This window comes from Gracilinanus agilis, chromosome 2 (assembly GCF_016433145.1).
Source record: "Gracilinanus agilis isolate LMUSP501 chromosome 2, AgileGrace, whole genome shotgun sequence".
Taxonomy (NCBI): Eukaryota; Metazoa; Chordata; class Mammalia; order Didelphimorphia; family Didelphidae; genus Gracilinanus; species Gracilinanus agilis.
In genome coordinates, this window is record NC_058131.1 from 54,291,668 (window position 1) to 54,305,226 (window position 13,559).

At 39.1% G+C, this 13,559-nt stretch overlaps 1 protein-coding gene across 1 annotated transcript in view; it reads right to left on the reverse strand.

Moving 5' to 3' along the window:
• JPH3 (junctophilin 3) overlaps positions 1-13,559 on the reverse strand; it is a 150,771-nt gene that overhangs the window by 50,896 nt on the left and 86,316 nt on the right. The gene's annotated exons all lie outside the window — the stretch shown is intronic.

Below are 13,559 nucleotides of genomic sequence, written 5' to 3' on the forward strand. Positions count from 1 at the left end.
AGATTGTAGCCCACATTGATTTAAAGCCTTTACTAAAATATTAAGAACAGAGACATTGAGGTGCTTGCTGCCTGACCACTCTAGCTGGGGCCCCAGGAGGAGATTCAGTCTGTCTAGGGCATCTGGATAACAGCCAAGCCATTTAGGAACAAATGACTTCACAGGAGATTATGAAATGTCTAGGATTTTTCAGAGAGTCCACAGTGGCTCCAATGGAATTGGTTTCTGTCTCAGGTTAATATATAATGAGGCCATTTGGAAGGCTGCATCTTCATGTACCCCTGGGATACCACTTGAGTAGATAGATTATGGGCCTTTTCCTGGCCATTGAGGGCATGTGCTCCAGATGTGGCCATTTCCGACCGGTGAATGGACATCCTCAGATCATGGATTCATGAAATGCTAATGCTTGGTACATTCAAACCACAACATCTCAGCCAGCATTCCTGCTTCAGGGTGTGGATCAAACAAGGACAGAGATGCTAAAACTTTTTTAAAAAATCATTAAACTAAAAATGCCTTTCTGATTTGTGACCTTGGTACCTGGACAACCCCTGTGTGGAAGAATTCATCCCAGTAACACCTTCAGCCCTTGCACCTAGTGGTACCATAATTTAATTAAACTAGGTCTTGTTATTTCCCTGGGAGGGAGATAGGATTCAGGTGTCAGTGATGACTGCCTCCTTTACAGACAGGGAAAATAAGAAGTCATCTGATTTGTTCATGAGCTGACCTGAACATCAAATTCAAATTTCTGAATTCCTAGCCCAGTACTCTAGAACTGACAGCAAACTGATATGATTTCTTTGAGAATCTTGTCACTGACCTATGTGCCACCAGGTCAGACTTAAATAAAACTACGAAGAAGAAATTGTTTATATTCATCAGCTACAGTCTTTCTTTTGTAATCCTCCTTCTCTCTCAATGGCTCTTTATCTTTCTCCTTAAAATAACTCTCCCAATAGACTTCTCCACTACCAGCAATGCAATGATCCAGGACAATTCTGAGGGACTTGTGAAAAAGAGTGCTATCCACATCCAAAAAAGAACCGTGGGAGTAGACACACAGAAGAAAAACATTTCCTTGAACACATGGTTCAATGGGGATAGGATTGGGGATGTAGACTCTAAACGATTACTCTATCGCAAATATTAATAATATGGAAATAGGTCTTGATCAATGACACATGTAAAACCCAGTGGAATTGCTCATTGGCTATGAGAGGGGGGTGGGAGGAGAGGAGGGAAAGAACGTGAATCATGTAACCATGGAAAAATTGTCTTAATTAATTAATTAATTGAACTTAAAAAAGAATAACTGTCCCAATCTTAATTTCTCTATTTCTATGAAGGCATCACCATTCTTCCTGTTGGCCTTGCATTTAGCACAGAGCCTGGCACATAGTAAGTGCTTAATAAATGCTTACTTAGTGGCAGACCAGTGAATGTGTTATTGGAAGCCAGAAGGCAAAAATAACTCAGCTTAACTCAAGGACAACTCCTGGGTTTTTCCTAGAGAAAGAAGGAATCGCTGGAGTTGGCTTTATGATGACTCAAAGGCAATAAGAAACATGATTTTATGGAACACTTAGTCATTTTGCCTTGCAACACTTATGAAGAACAAAAGACAAAATGGCACCATGAAGAGCATTGAAACTTAGGCACCAACATCTGGTGCAGCAGATGAAGTACATAAATTCTCAACCAGAACTTCCTTCTTAAGTCAACATACAATTGTCTTTTTGGAGACTTTGTCTTGAAGCCTTTCTCAACCCATCTTAATTCTAGTTCCTTCAGTCTGTTAATTACTTGCTATTTATCCTGTATGTAGATTTTTGTACATATCTGTTTGTCATCTCCCTCATTAGACTGTAAGCTCCCTGAGGGCAGAAACTGTCTTTTGCTTCTTTTTGTATTCCCAGCATTTAGCACAGTGCCCAGTTCATAAAAAGCACTTAACAGGTGTCTGCAGAATGACTGATTAAAAGCTGTTCCAGAGGAGGGTAAAAAATATTCTAATATTTGGGAATATTATGGGAAATATATTTTTATATATGGATATACATGGAAATGTATATTTGGGGAAATAATATTTGGGAATATCATATATTTATCATATATACATAATATATTATATACATAACATGGGAATATATATTATATATTTATGGAAATATATATATATGTGTATATATATATATGGGAAATAACATTTGGGAATAATATGGGAAACATGGCCCAATTTGATAAATAAAATATCCAAAAGCTTATAATGCACTTCAGCCTCAAGCCTCTTAAATGTGGGTTTACTTCTATTCTTCTCTTAGATAATGTCAGTAACTTAGGTTCAAATCCTGTCTTGGGCAGTTAATAGTTGTGTAACCTATAGCAAGTCATTTGACCTCTCAGGGCCTCAGTTTTCTCAGTTGTAAAATGAGGGAGTTGGATTCATTTGTCTCCAATGTCCCTTGTAGTTCTAAATCTATGCTCCTATGAACTAGCACTCAATTTGAGTGTCTCTTAAATCTATATATCCAGCTCTCATCTCTCTCCTGAGATTCCCAGTCTTACCTCTCCAACTATTTGCTATCCATCTCTACCTAGATTTTCCACAAGCAATTCAAACTCAACATGCCCAACACAGAACTTATTTTCTTTTCCCCCAAACCTACTCCCCTCATCTTAACTCTCTTGACTCCATTGGCCAAATCCACGATCTTGGAATAATCCTTGACTGTTTATTGCCACAATTCCCCTATAGCCAGGTGCCAAATCTTGCCCCAATTCTACCTCATCAATCTCTTGTATCTCTCTCTTTCTCTCTATTTATAGGAGAAGGTTGCATCTATCTCCTTCTCACTCCTCTATTTCTCTCTAAAAGTAATTGAGAAGACATCAATAAGGTGTTCCAATTTTTTCTTCTTTAAGGGATGTGTATGAGAATGAACAAGGTGTATATCTATGGTATCCTTAAGGAAAATATTAGAAGAGAAAAGACTCTTTGAGGTTAATTTTCTCCCCTAGATCACACCTTTTCATGGCATAATTGACTAAAAGGTATAAATACAATATTCTATTGTGTTTATTGTATAATAGTAACACCCTCCCTAAAAGCATATGATTCAACAGGGCAAAATTATCTTATAAAGACACCTTCAATGAGGAACCTCTCATTCATATGTTAAGCTCTAACAAAATTTCTTGATAAATGTAACTAGAGAAATCTGTTCCAATAATGCTATGATTATTGTCCAAAACAAAACAAACAAAAAAAACCAAAGATGTCTGCTCACAAAGGTTTATAAATTTAATGAAGGATATCCATTAAAGAGTCCAATTGGAAAAGGATCATTGGGTTATAGCTTTAAAGCTATAAAGAGCCGAAGGGATCATCAAGTCCAACCCTCTCATTTCACAGATGACAAAACAGTACCAGATAGAAGTTGTCATGTGCCCCAAGTCATGTAGGTATTAAATAGCAGAGCCAGGAAGAATTATCTATGGAAAGTGAGGTCCTCCATGGTCTTCCATGTTGTGTTATATATCAAACCCCAATATATTACAAAAGAACTTGCTTTCTCGTTCCATATAGGAAAAAGTAAGTTGATATAGGTTCCAGAAAGAACTCACCAATGGGAGCAGGGGCCTGCTTAGATGGAAGGATCAAAGAAATATCTGATTGGGAAAAGTGGGAGAGTCACATAGCAAGAATGATTTATAAGAAGGGACAGTTAGGTGGATAAAGCAGGAGGCATGAAGACAGGAAGTCCTGGGTTCAAATTTGGCCTCAGATACTTCCTACCTGTGCGATTCTGGGCAATCCATTTAACCCCAGTTGCCAAGTTCTTACTGCCTTTCTGCCTTGGAATTGACTACCTGTATTAATTTTAAGATAGATGGTAAAAGTTTTTAAAAAATAAAAAATAAAATACAAGAGATTGACCCCAAAGATTGAATTGGCACTCACAATACTAGCCTATTGAAGACCTCTTCCATGGAGGTCTTTTGAAAGAACTTGGACAAGGGATGAAAAGGTGTGAATGGGGTTTGATCTGTACATTGATAAGATAATAAATGCACTGAAACAGGAATTTAAGTGAATGAGTAAAATCCCAGAGGATGTTCTTTTAGGTCTCATTTCTCATTATGGAATTAAAGATTTTTGTCACCATTAGAGTAATTATGAAGCATGAATGAGCAACCTGGGAGGACTGGAGGAGGAGAGAGGAAAGAGTATGAGGTTGTTTTTTTGTTTGTTTGTTTGTTTTTTATATTTTTAAACCCTTAACTTCTGTGTATTAGTTCCTTGGTGGAAGAGTGGTAAGGGTAGGCAATGGGGGTCAAGTGACTTGCCCAGGGTCACACAGCTGGGAAGTGTCTGAGGTCAGATTTGAACCTAGGACCTCAAGTCTCTAGGCCTGGCTCTCAATCCACTGAGCTACCCAGCTGCCCCAGAGTATGAGGTTTTAAAAAAAAACCTGAGGGGGCAGCTTGCAGTGGAGTGCAAGTCAGGCCTAGAGATAGAAGTCCTGGGTTCAAATCTGACCTCAGATACTTCTATCTGTGTGACCTGGCAACCCCCATTGCCTAGCCCTTGTCACTCTTCTGCCTTAGAACCAATACATTGTATTGAATCTAAAATAGAAGGTAAGGGGGTTTGTTGTTGTTGTTGTTGTTGGTTGGTTGGTTTTTTTAAAAAAAAAACAAAAACAAGAAAACTCCTGTGATTTCATTAGTGTAGGGAGCTGCTAATGGGGAAATCACCCCTACCAGGGCAGATCAGCACCTGTTCCACAATTTTGCCTTAGAGAGTTAGCCAGAGCTCTGAGAAGTTCATCACTTGACCTGGGACAGTCATTATTTGTAAGAAATTAAATTTAAACTCGGGTCTTCCTGATGGAGAAGTCAGTTCTTTCTGTTATACCATGATATCTCCAGAGCAGATCCTTCTGGTCCTCTAATATCACATCACATAAGAAAAAGCTCTTTATTCTTCTCATGGATAGTGAGTAGACTCTATGCTTCTCCCCACCTTCTCCATTACCTTCTTTTCTCCTTCCTTCACATCCCACATGATGGAAAGAACAAAAAGGGGGATCTTTCTGTTGCTCCTTCATCTGATTTTAAAATGCAGCCCCATTTTAGTTATGGCATGTAGATTGTATCTCTAGTCCAGGAGTTCTTAACTTAAATGACACAGACTTCCTCTGGCAGTCTAGTGAAGCCTAGAAGATCTTCTAGTGAAGATCCCTTCTCAGAAAAATGGTAACAAAAAAACCCTCACAATTGAAGAAATACTAAATTTCAGGGGGAGGTTAGTGAAAAGAAAGATTTTTTTTATCCTGCTCTGTAAGTACTTGCCATATCCTCTAGGCAGCTCTCCTTCATTCTTACAGTCACACAATTATGGAGGCTCAGAGTTGGAAGGGATCCCAGAGATCATATAGTTCATACTGTACTGAATAGGAGCCTCTTTAACCTATCCCTGATGTGTGGTTATCAAGCTTTCATTTGAAGACCTTCAGTAGGAGGAAACTCATTAGAACCTCTTTCCCCTTCTCCATAGAAAGATGATTCACTTTTTGGACATCTGATTTCGAGAAAATTTTCTACCCATCAATGCAAAATTTGTCTCTCTACCACCTCCACTCATTGCTATGAACTATGTCGATTGGAATTCTAGAACAACATGCTTATCTGTTTTCCATGTGGCAGCCCTTCAATTATTTGAAGGCTGCTATTTTGTTCTCCATGTTTTCCTTCTCCAGGTTCAAGATCTCTAGTTCCCCAAGACAACATCATGTTATGGTTAGAGCACTGGACTGGAGCCAAGAAGACCAGGTTTCGAATACTGTCTCCTATACTTACAATCTGTGTGACCCAGGGCAAGTCACCTAACTTAAAAAAAAATTATTTGTTTGTTACATTAATGTTCCAAGGTATCTCCTTCCCTCCCCTCCCTGCACTAGAGAAGGCATCATCTGACTGAAAAAAATGTGTATATAAAACTGTCTTTCTTATTTCTATTTATCATGTCTTTCTGTAAAGGTGAACCTATACAAGTTACTCATCAAACAATATTTCTGTTGTTATGTATAATGTTCTCTTGGTCCTTCTTGTTTCACTCTTCAGAATTTCATAGGTCTTTCCATGTTCCATCTAATTTAGTGACACGTTTTTCTCAACTGTAAAATGAGAGCACCAGACAAGATGGCCCCAACAAGCTTTTCCAGCTCCAAATCTGGGATCCTGCCATCTCGTTCGTATTAGCTTCTCAGTGTCTGCCACATCTGTTCTCTGACCCTAATTCAAGCCCTTACCAGCCCTTGACTGAAATATTTCACTGGCTTCCTAATTGGTCTCCTTGCATACAGCTTCTTCCTTCTCCAAAATCAACTCCACACAGTTCCCCAGTGAATAGTCTTATATGTAGGTTTGACCAAGTTGCTCCTTTGCTCGGGCAACTTCAATGCCTTCCTATTGGCATTAGAATAATTTAAAACTCTTCCCAGCTTGGCTGCCGCCTATCTTTCCAGGCTCTTTATAATCATACATTCCATGTTCCATTTGAATTGGCCCACCTGAAGTACAGTATTCTTTGGTTCTTTTGCACAATGTTCCATTTCCAGCTTTTTTGCACACTTTGCTCCTGGAATGTTCTCCCTCCTCACTCTTCACCTCTTGGAATTCCATGTATCCTCCAAGGCTCCGTTCAAGTACAAGCTTCCTATAAGAGGCTTTTCCTAATTTACCCTATTATTCAAGCACCTCCCTCCAGTTTTTGTCTATATTTTATATTTATTTACCTGATATGTATTGTTTTTCCCCTTTCATTTTTCATTTTCATTTCATTTTTCAGTTCTGTCTGACTCTCCGTGATGCAATTTGGGGTTTTGCTGGCAAAGATACTTGAATAGTTTGCCATTTTCTTCTCCAACTCATTTCACATATTAGGAAACTGAAGCAAACAGAGTGAAGTGACTTGTCCATGGTCACACAGCTAGAAAGTGTCAGAGATTAGATTTGAACTCAAGTCTTCCTAACTCTGGGACTGATACTCTATCCGCTGCACCAGCTGATGCCCATTGTTTTCCCTGTTCCTTGCTAAAATGTGAGCTCCTTAAGGCCAAGGCCTATTGTGTTTTTGGTCTTTTTGCACTCAGCCCAGTGCCTGATACATAGTTGGCACTTCATCAATGTTTAGTGAATAAAATTCTCCTGAGATATGTCCTTGGTCCTGAGGTGTTCAATAGAGAACTACAGAATCATGGATTTAGAGCTGAAAAGGACCTCATAGTCAGTCAGTCAACAAGGCGAATAAGGAAATAAATATTTATATAGAGCTTACTTTGTTCCAGGCACTGTGCTAAGCAATTAAAAAAATATTTTCTCATCTGATCATCACAACAACCTTTCAAGGCAGGTACTATTATTATCCTCATTTTACAGTTAAGGAAACTGAGGCAGAAAGTGGTTAAGCCCAGGGTCACACAGCTAGTAAATGTCTGAAGCCAAATTTGAACTCAGATCTTCTTGACTCCAGGCCCAGAACTCCATCCACTGTACCTCCAACTGCCAACAAGCATTTACTGACTAAGTAACTGACTTTACAGATGAGAAAACAGATGGCTGAAGAGGCAAAATGACTTGTTCAAGGTCATACAGATAGTTAAGTGGCAGAGCTGAGACTTGAACCCTGGCTGTCAGACTCCTAACCCCCACCACTCTTCCCATCGTATGAAGGGGAGGGGAGGGATGTCTGCCTATCCCAAGTCTCTCCTCACTTCAATCTATCCTATATTCAGCCACCAAAATGCTTTTCCTAAAATTTGGAACCAATAATGCCATCCCACCTCCCAACTCCATCTCATCACTTACCATTCAAGGAACTCCAGTGGTTTTCTATTGCTTCAAGGAGCAAATACAAAATGCTCTGTTTGACATTCCAATCCCAAATAATCTAGCCCTCGTCTACCTTTCCAAACCTTATTCCCAACACCTATTCTTTGATCCAATGGCACTGGTCTCCTAGTTATTCCATTAATAAAATACTCCTTTTCTCAATTCTAGGATTTCTCTAAGGTCATCCTCCATATCTGGAACACTCTCCCTCCTCTGCTCCAACTATTGACCTTCCTGACTCCTTTTAACTTCCCATTAAAATCTACCTTCTGCAGGAATCCTTCCTTAACCCCTCTTAATTCCAAAGAGCTTTCTTCCATTGAGTATTTCCCATTTATCATATATATAACTTGTTCATTTGCATGTTGTCTCCCCCATATTAGACAGTAAGCTCCTGGACCATCTTTTGCCTGGCACATAGTAGGTGCTTAATAAATGTTGCTTCTTTCATTGATAGTTCCACTGTCTTTCGCCTCAGTCAGAAGGAACCTGACAAAAAGCAGAACATTCAGCAAGGGGCATCTGGAACAGTGAGAAAGCTGGAGCTCATGCCATGGATTAAAAAGCTGAGGATGTTTTAGTTCTAATAAGGAAAGATTCGTTAGCTGAATTGAAGTATATAAAGAGTCAGCTTGAAGATGGGTGATTCGATTGTTCCACTTAGCCACAAAAGATCAAGAATGGAAAGGAGAGGTAGATTTAGACTCAAAATGAGGCAAATTTCTTAATGTGAGACAGAATTAAGTATGCTATTCTCAGAATAAGCTTTTATCTCACAAAGGCTAATTTGTTACCTTTTGTTGATTGAGGATTCCAGGACAAGCTTGGGAGGGAGACTGATGAAAGACAGGGCAATAAACTATCGGATTGTTCCCCTTATCTCACCTGAACTGGGTTGAAAGATGCTACAACCCAGTCACAGGTGCTTTGGATTGTAGGTCAGCACCACTTGGGGGAAGTGGGGAGGAGCCTTGTGTTGGGAACTTGTATATATTGCCTGTTTTCTGCCTACTCAGTCAGCACTTCTTAGCCCCTCATTGAAGTGCTCTCTTTCATGAAGGGAATAAATAACTGCCTCTTTTAACTCCTATCTTCTGATTCCAGGTTTTGTTTATTTGAGTGAGTGGGGGCATTTGTGCTCATTTTTGTCTTGCACAAATGAGTGAGGCATTTATCATTTTTTTATCTCACATATTAATAAGCAAAGCAATCCAAAAAGGAAATGGGCTGCCTTGGAACTCAAAAGTTTGCCTTAGAAAGGGCTGCAAACAAAGTTTAGATGAATGTCCATCATGTTTGCTATTGAAAGAATTCCTATTCAGGTATGGTTAAGACTAGATTTCCTCTCTTACAACTCTGACATCCCAGGAGTTATTGCTTTGGGGAAAGGGTATTGACTTCTTATGGAGTTCTCTCTTTAAAATGCAAATGCTTGGGGAGGGACAACACTTCAAAGTAGTATTAATCATTAGCATCTCAGAAGATCATTCATTAGTTTTTCAAACTGTTTTCCTAATGGACAGAAAAGGGATGGAACACAAAAAAAGTACATTTTGAATGGGAAAGGATTAAGTCAGTCAGTCACTCAAGAAACCATTTATCAAATGTTTCCATTAGCCAGACATTGTGTTAAATGTTAGAGGTATAGAGAACACAAATGTGGTCTGTAACCTCAAGGAGTTCACCTTCTAATGGAGGAGATGACAGGCAAATAACTATGTATAGAAAAGATAATATAGAGTGGATGGGAGGTAAAATCAGAAGTAAGGCCCTTAGTTGAGAGAGGGAGGGGTTGGTAAAGGTCTCTTGTAGGAGGGGGGATTTGAGCTGAATTTTAAATGAAGCCAGGAAAGTTAAAAGGCAAAGATGAGGGAACAAAACATTGTAAGCATGGGGGATGGCTAGTACCAATGATTCATTCTTCTCTAAGCTGCACTCTGGACATTTTTGATCATGCCCTAGAAATCTATTCATCATGAAAGCTCATTCCAGCCCAGGAATCGACACACTGGAAGTAACTTCCATCCCTGCAGCCTCTTCCTCTGATTGGATGACTCCTTTCAGAACCTGCATTTATGGAGAACACTTTGTCTTCTTTCCAGTCTAAGCTGCAATCTACTGTGCCCATATTCTAGGCACCTGTATATGTATTCCCAGCACCTAACTCAGTGCTTAATTCATAATAAAGAATAAGTGTTTGTTGACTAATAGTCTAACTGACAAATTCACGAAAACCAGACATGGAGCATCATGGACAAGGAACAACAGTGAGGAAACCAGTGTCTTTGGATCTTAGACTATGTCAAGAAGACTGAAAACATAGGAAAGACTCAGGCTGCAGAGAACTTTAAATGTCAAACATAGAACTAGATTTAATCTTAGAGGAAATAGTGAGCTACTGATATTTAGTGAGGGAAAGGGCATGAGGATATATGATATAGATGGACCAACCCTTTAGAAAAATGACTTTGACAGCTGAATAGAGGAAGGATTAGAGTGGAGAGAAACTTGAGGCAAGGGAACAAACCAGCAGGCTCCTATAATAATCCAAAAGGGGCATGTTTTCACCTATACTAAGGAGGTAGCTATGTGAGTGAAGAAAAAGGGACAGATATTAATGATGCTATGAATGAAGAAATGACAAGACTTGAATATAGATTAGATATATTGTAAAAATGGGTCCAGTTAGCAATGGTGTCACAGCAGGATTTGAGGGCCAAGCTGCAATCACTAACAGGGGGGAGAGGAGTGAGTGGATGGAATTCTTTCTCCTCCCCCTCCTTGGCAGTTGCTACTTCTGATAATTGTTATAACAGAATCCCTTTCTGACCAAGAATGGAGGCCATTTAGACTTAGTTATCACAGAGCTAAATTGACTAGCAGAAAGGAAATAATTCCACAGAAATTAGCAACTTCTGCTGTTGGAAGTTTATTCCTTAAACCCAAGATAGATCAAGTGCTTAGGATGTCTTCAAACAACTTTCTTGAACTCTGGATTACAGCTATACTCATAGTCTGTCTGGATGGAGATTTGGTTTAGGTAATGTATGAATTGGGTTTGTAAAGCCTGAAAATACAACACCTCACACCTCACAGTCTTAACAAGGGAGGGGATTTATTAACTCAGGGAAACAGAGGAGGGATAAATATTGGGATTGAGGGTGAAGTAAAACTATCTAATATCTTCAGGAGCTGTCAGAAATAGCAATCCCCTTAGAGGGGAATGAATGCCTCTGAATAAAACTATTCCCCTAACTCCCTCACAATCTAAACTTTCTCTTAAATCTAATATTATCAAGTTCAAGATGGTAAAAGATAGTCTTGATTGTAGATCTGTAATTGTTTAGAGATTGGCTGGGATACTGCTTTCAAGGTATTGTCACAGTGTTCACAGCCTGGTTATTGTCTGTATGGAGTATTCAGCAAAGAAACACCCTGCACCCTGAGGTTAGAGATAAGCTAGCTGAGAAGAAGTAATCCTACCCCCTTTCAAGCCACCCACCTCCCCCAATGAGTGAATTTGCCAAATGGAGTGTCCTGCTTTTATACTAACATTCTTAACTGCCCCAACTGCCCCCTCTCCTGGAGTTCTGGGCGGTACTGTAGAATTCAGTGAGGCAGTTCACCCCACTTAAGATTATGCATGTTACAATGTGGAGTGATCAAGACAGAGGAAACCAAGGCCAACCCTGGGGCTGTGAGTTTAAGTGAATGGTGGTATTCTCATAAGTAATAAGAAAGATGGGAAGAAGGAAGGATTTAGGAGAAATGATAACCTGTTATAATGGATGTGTTGAATTTGAAATGTTTATGGGACATTCACTTCAAGATGCCCAAGAGGAAGTTGGTGATGTGAGACTAAAGCTCAGGAGAGAAATTAGGAATAGTTATGTAAATCTAGGAATCATCAGATTATGATAGTTGAAATGATAGGAGATTTAAAGATCATTAAGTCAAATAATACTAAAGGAAAAGAGAAGAAGACTCAGGGTAGAGACTTGGAGGACACCTATGGTTAGTGGGCATGACCTGAATAAAAATTTAGTAAAGGAGATGGCAAGAGAATAAGGAGATGGAAAAATTCACAAAAAAAAAAAAAAACCTCAAGAGGAGAAAATAACCAGAAGAGAGTGATCTGCAGTGTCAAATATTGCAGAGAAATCAAGAAGTCTGAGTAATGAGAAAAGGCCATTAGATTTTGCAATTAAGAGATCACTGGAAACTTTGGAGAGATTTTCAGTTGAATGATGAGGTCAGATGCCAGACTGCAGTGTTTGGAAGGAAGCGAGAGGAGAAATTAAGCCATCTATCGCAGGAGGTTTTCTCAAGGAACTTAGCTGGGAAGGGAAGGAGAGATATAGAAGCATAGCTAGTGAGGATGGTCAGATTAAGAAAGAGTTTTTAAGGAAGAGAAAACATCAGTGTTTTTGTAGGCCGCAATGAAGGAGTCAGTAGACAAAGAGTAAAGATTTAAGAGAATATAAAGAATCTTCTAGAGAAGATGGGAGGGAATTGGATCAATGTAATGACAAGGCACGTCTGTTGCAGAAGATAGAGGTAGCTGTACATCCTTTAAACAAGTATTTGAGATACTAAATCCATTTAATAAAGACTGAAAAATGAAATCATCAATTCTTTTACAAGTGAATCTTTATTTTACCCAATGATTCCATTTTTTAAAAACTCTTATCTTCCATCAATACTGTATATTGTTTCCAAGGCAGAAGAGAGATAAGGGCTAGGCAATGAGGCTTAAGTGACTTGCCCAGGGTCACTCAACTAGGAAGTGTCTGGGACCACATTTAAGCCCAAGACCTCCCATGTCTAGGCCTGGCTCTCAATCCACTGAGTGACCTAGCTATGCCTCAATGATTCATTTTAATAGTAGTTCCCATAGTACAACTGGGAAGCTAGGTAGTGCACTGAATATGAGCAAAGTTTAGAGTCAGGAAGACTCATCTTTCTGAGTTAAAATCTGACCTCAGGCACATACTAGCTGAGTAACCCTGGGCAAGCCACTTAATCCTGTTTTCCTCAGTTTTCTCATCTGTAAAATGGGTTCATACATATGACATCACATGGTTCTATGAGTATATGATTTTAAAAGATCACTGCATTACAAATATGAATAATACGGAAATAGGTTTTGAGCAATAACACATGTATAACTCAGTGGAATTGCTTGTCAGCTCTGGGAGGGGAGAGGGAGAGAACATGGATCGTGTTACCATGGGAAAATATTCTCAATAAATAAATAAATACATTTAAGAACAAAATAAAATAAAAACATAAAATAAAATGGGGTCACAAAGAGTCAGACATGACTGAAAACTGAACAGCACAATGCAATTAGTTAGCCAAGTGACCTTAGGCAAATCACTCAGAGAACCAGTTTCTTCATATGTAAAATGAGGATGTTGAGGTACAAAATGGTCCTGGAACAGAAATAATCCTAGAACTCAGGAAGGGTTTATTAATTGGCTACTATATGCCAGGCACTGTGCTAGATGCTGGGAATACAAAGAAAGGCCAAAAAAACCCAGTCCTTGCCCACAAGTAGCTCACAGTCTAATGGGGGAGATGATGTATAAATATCTAGGATAAAGCTAGCAAGGAAACCAATGTATCTGGATCGAAGAGTTCATGTCAGGGAATAA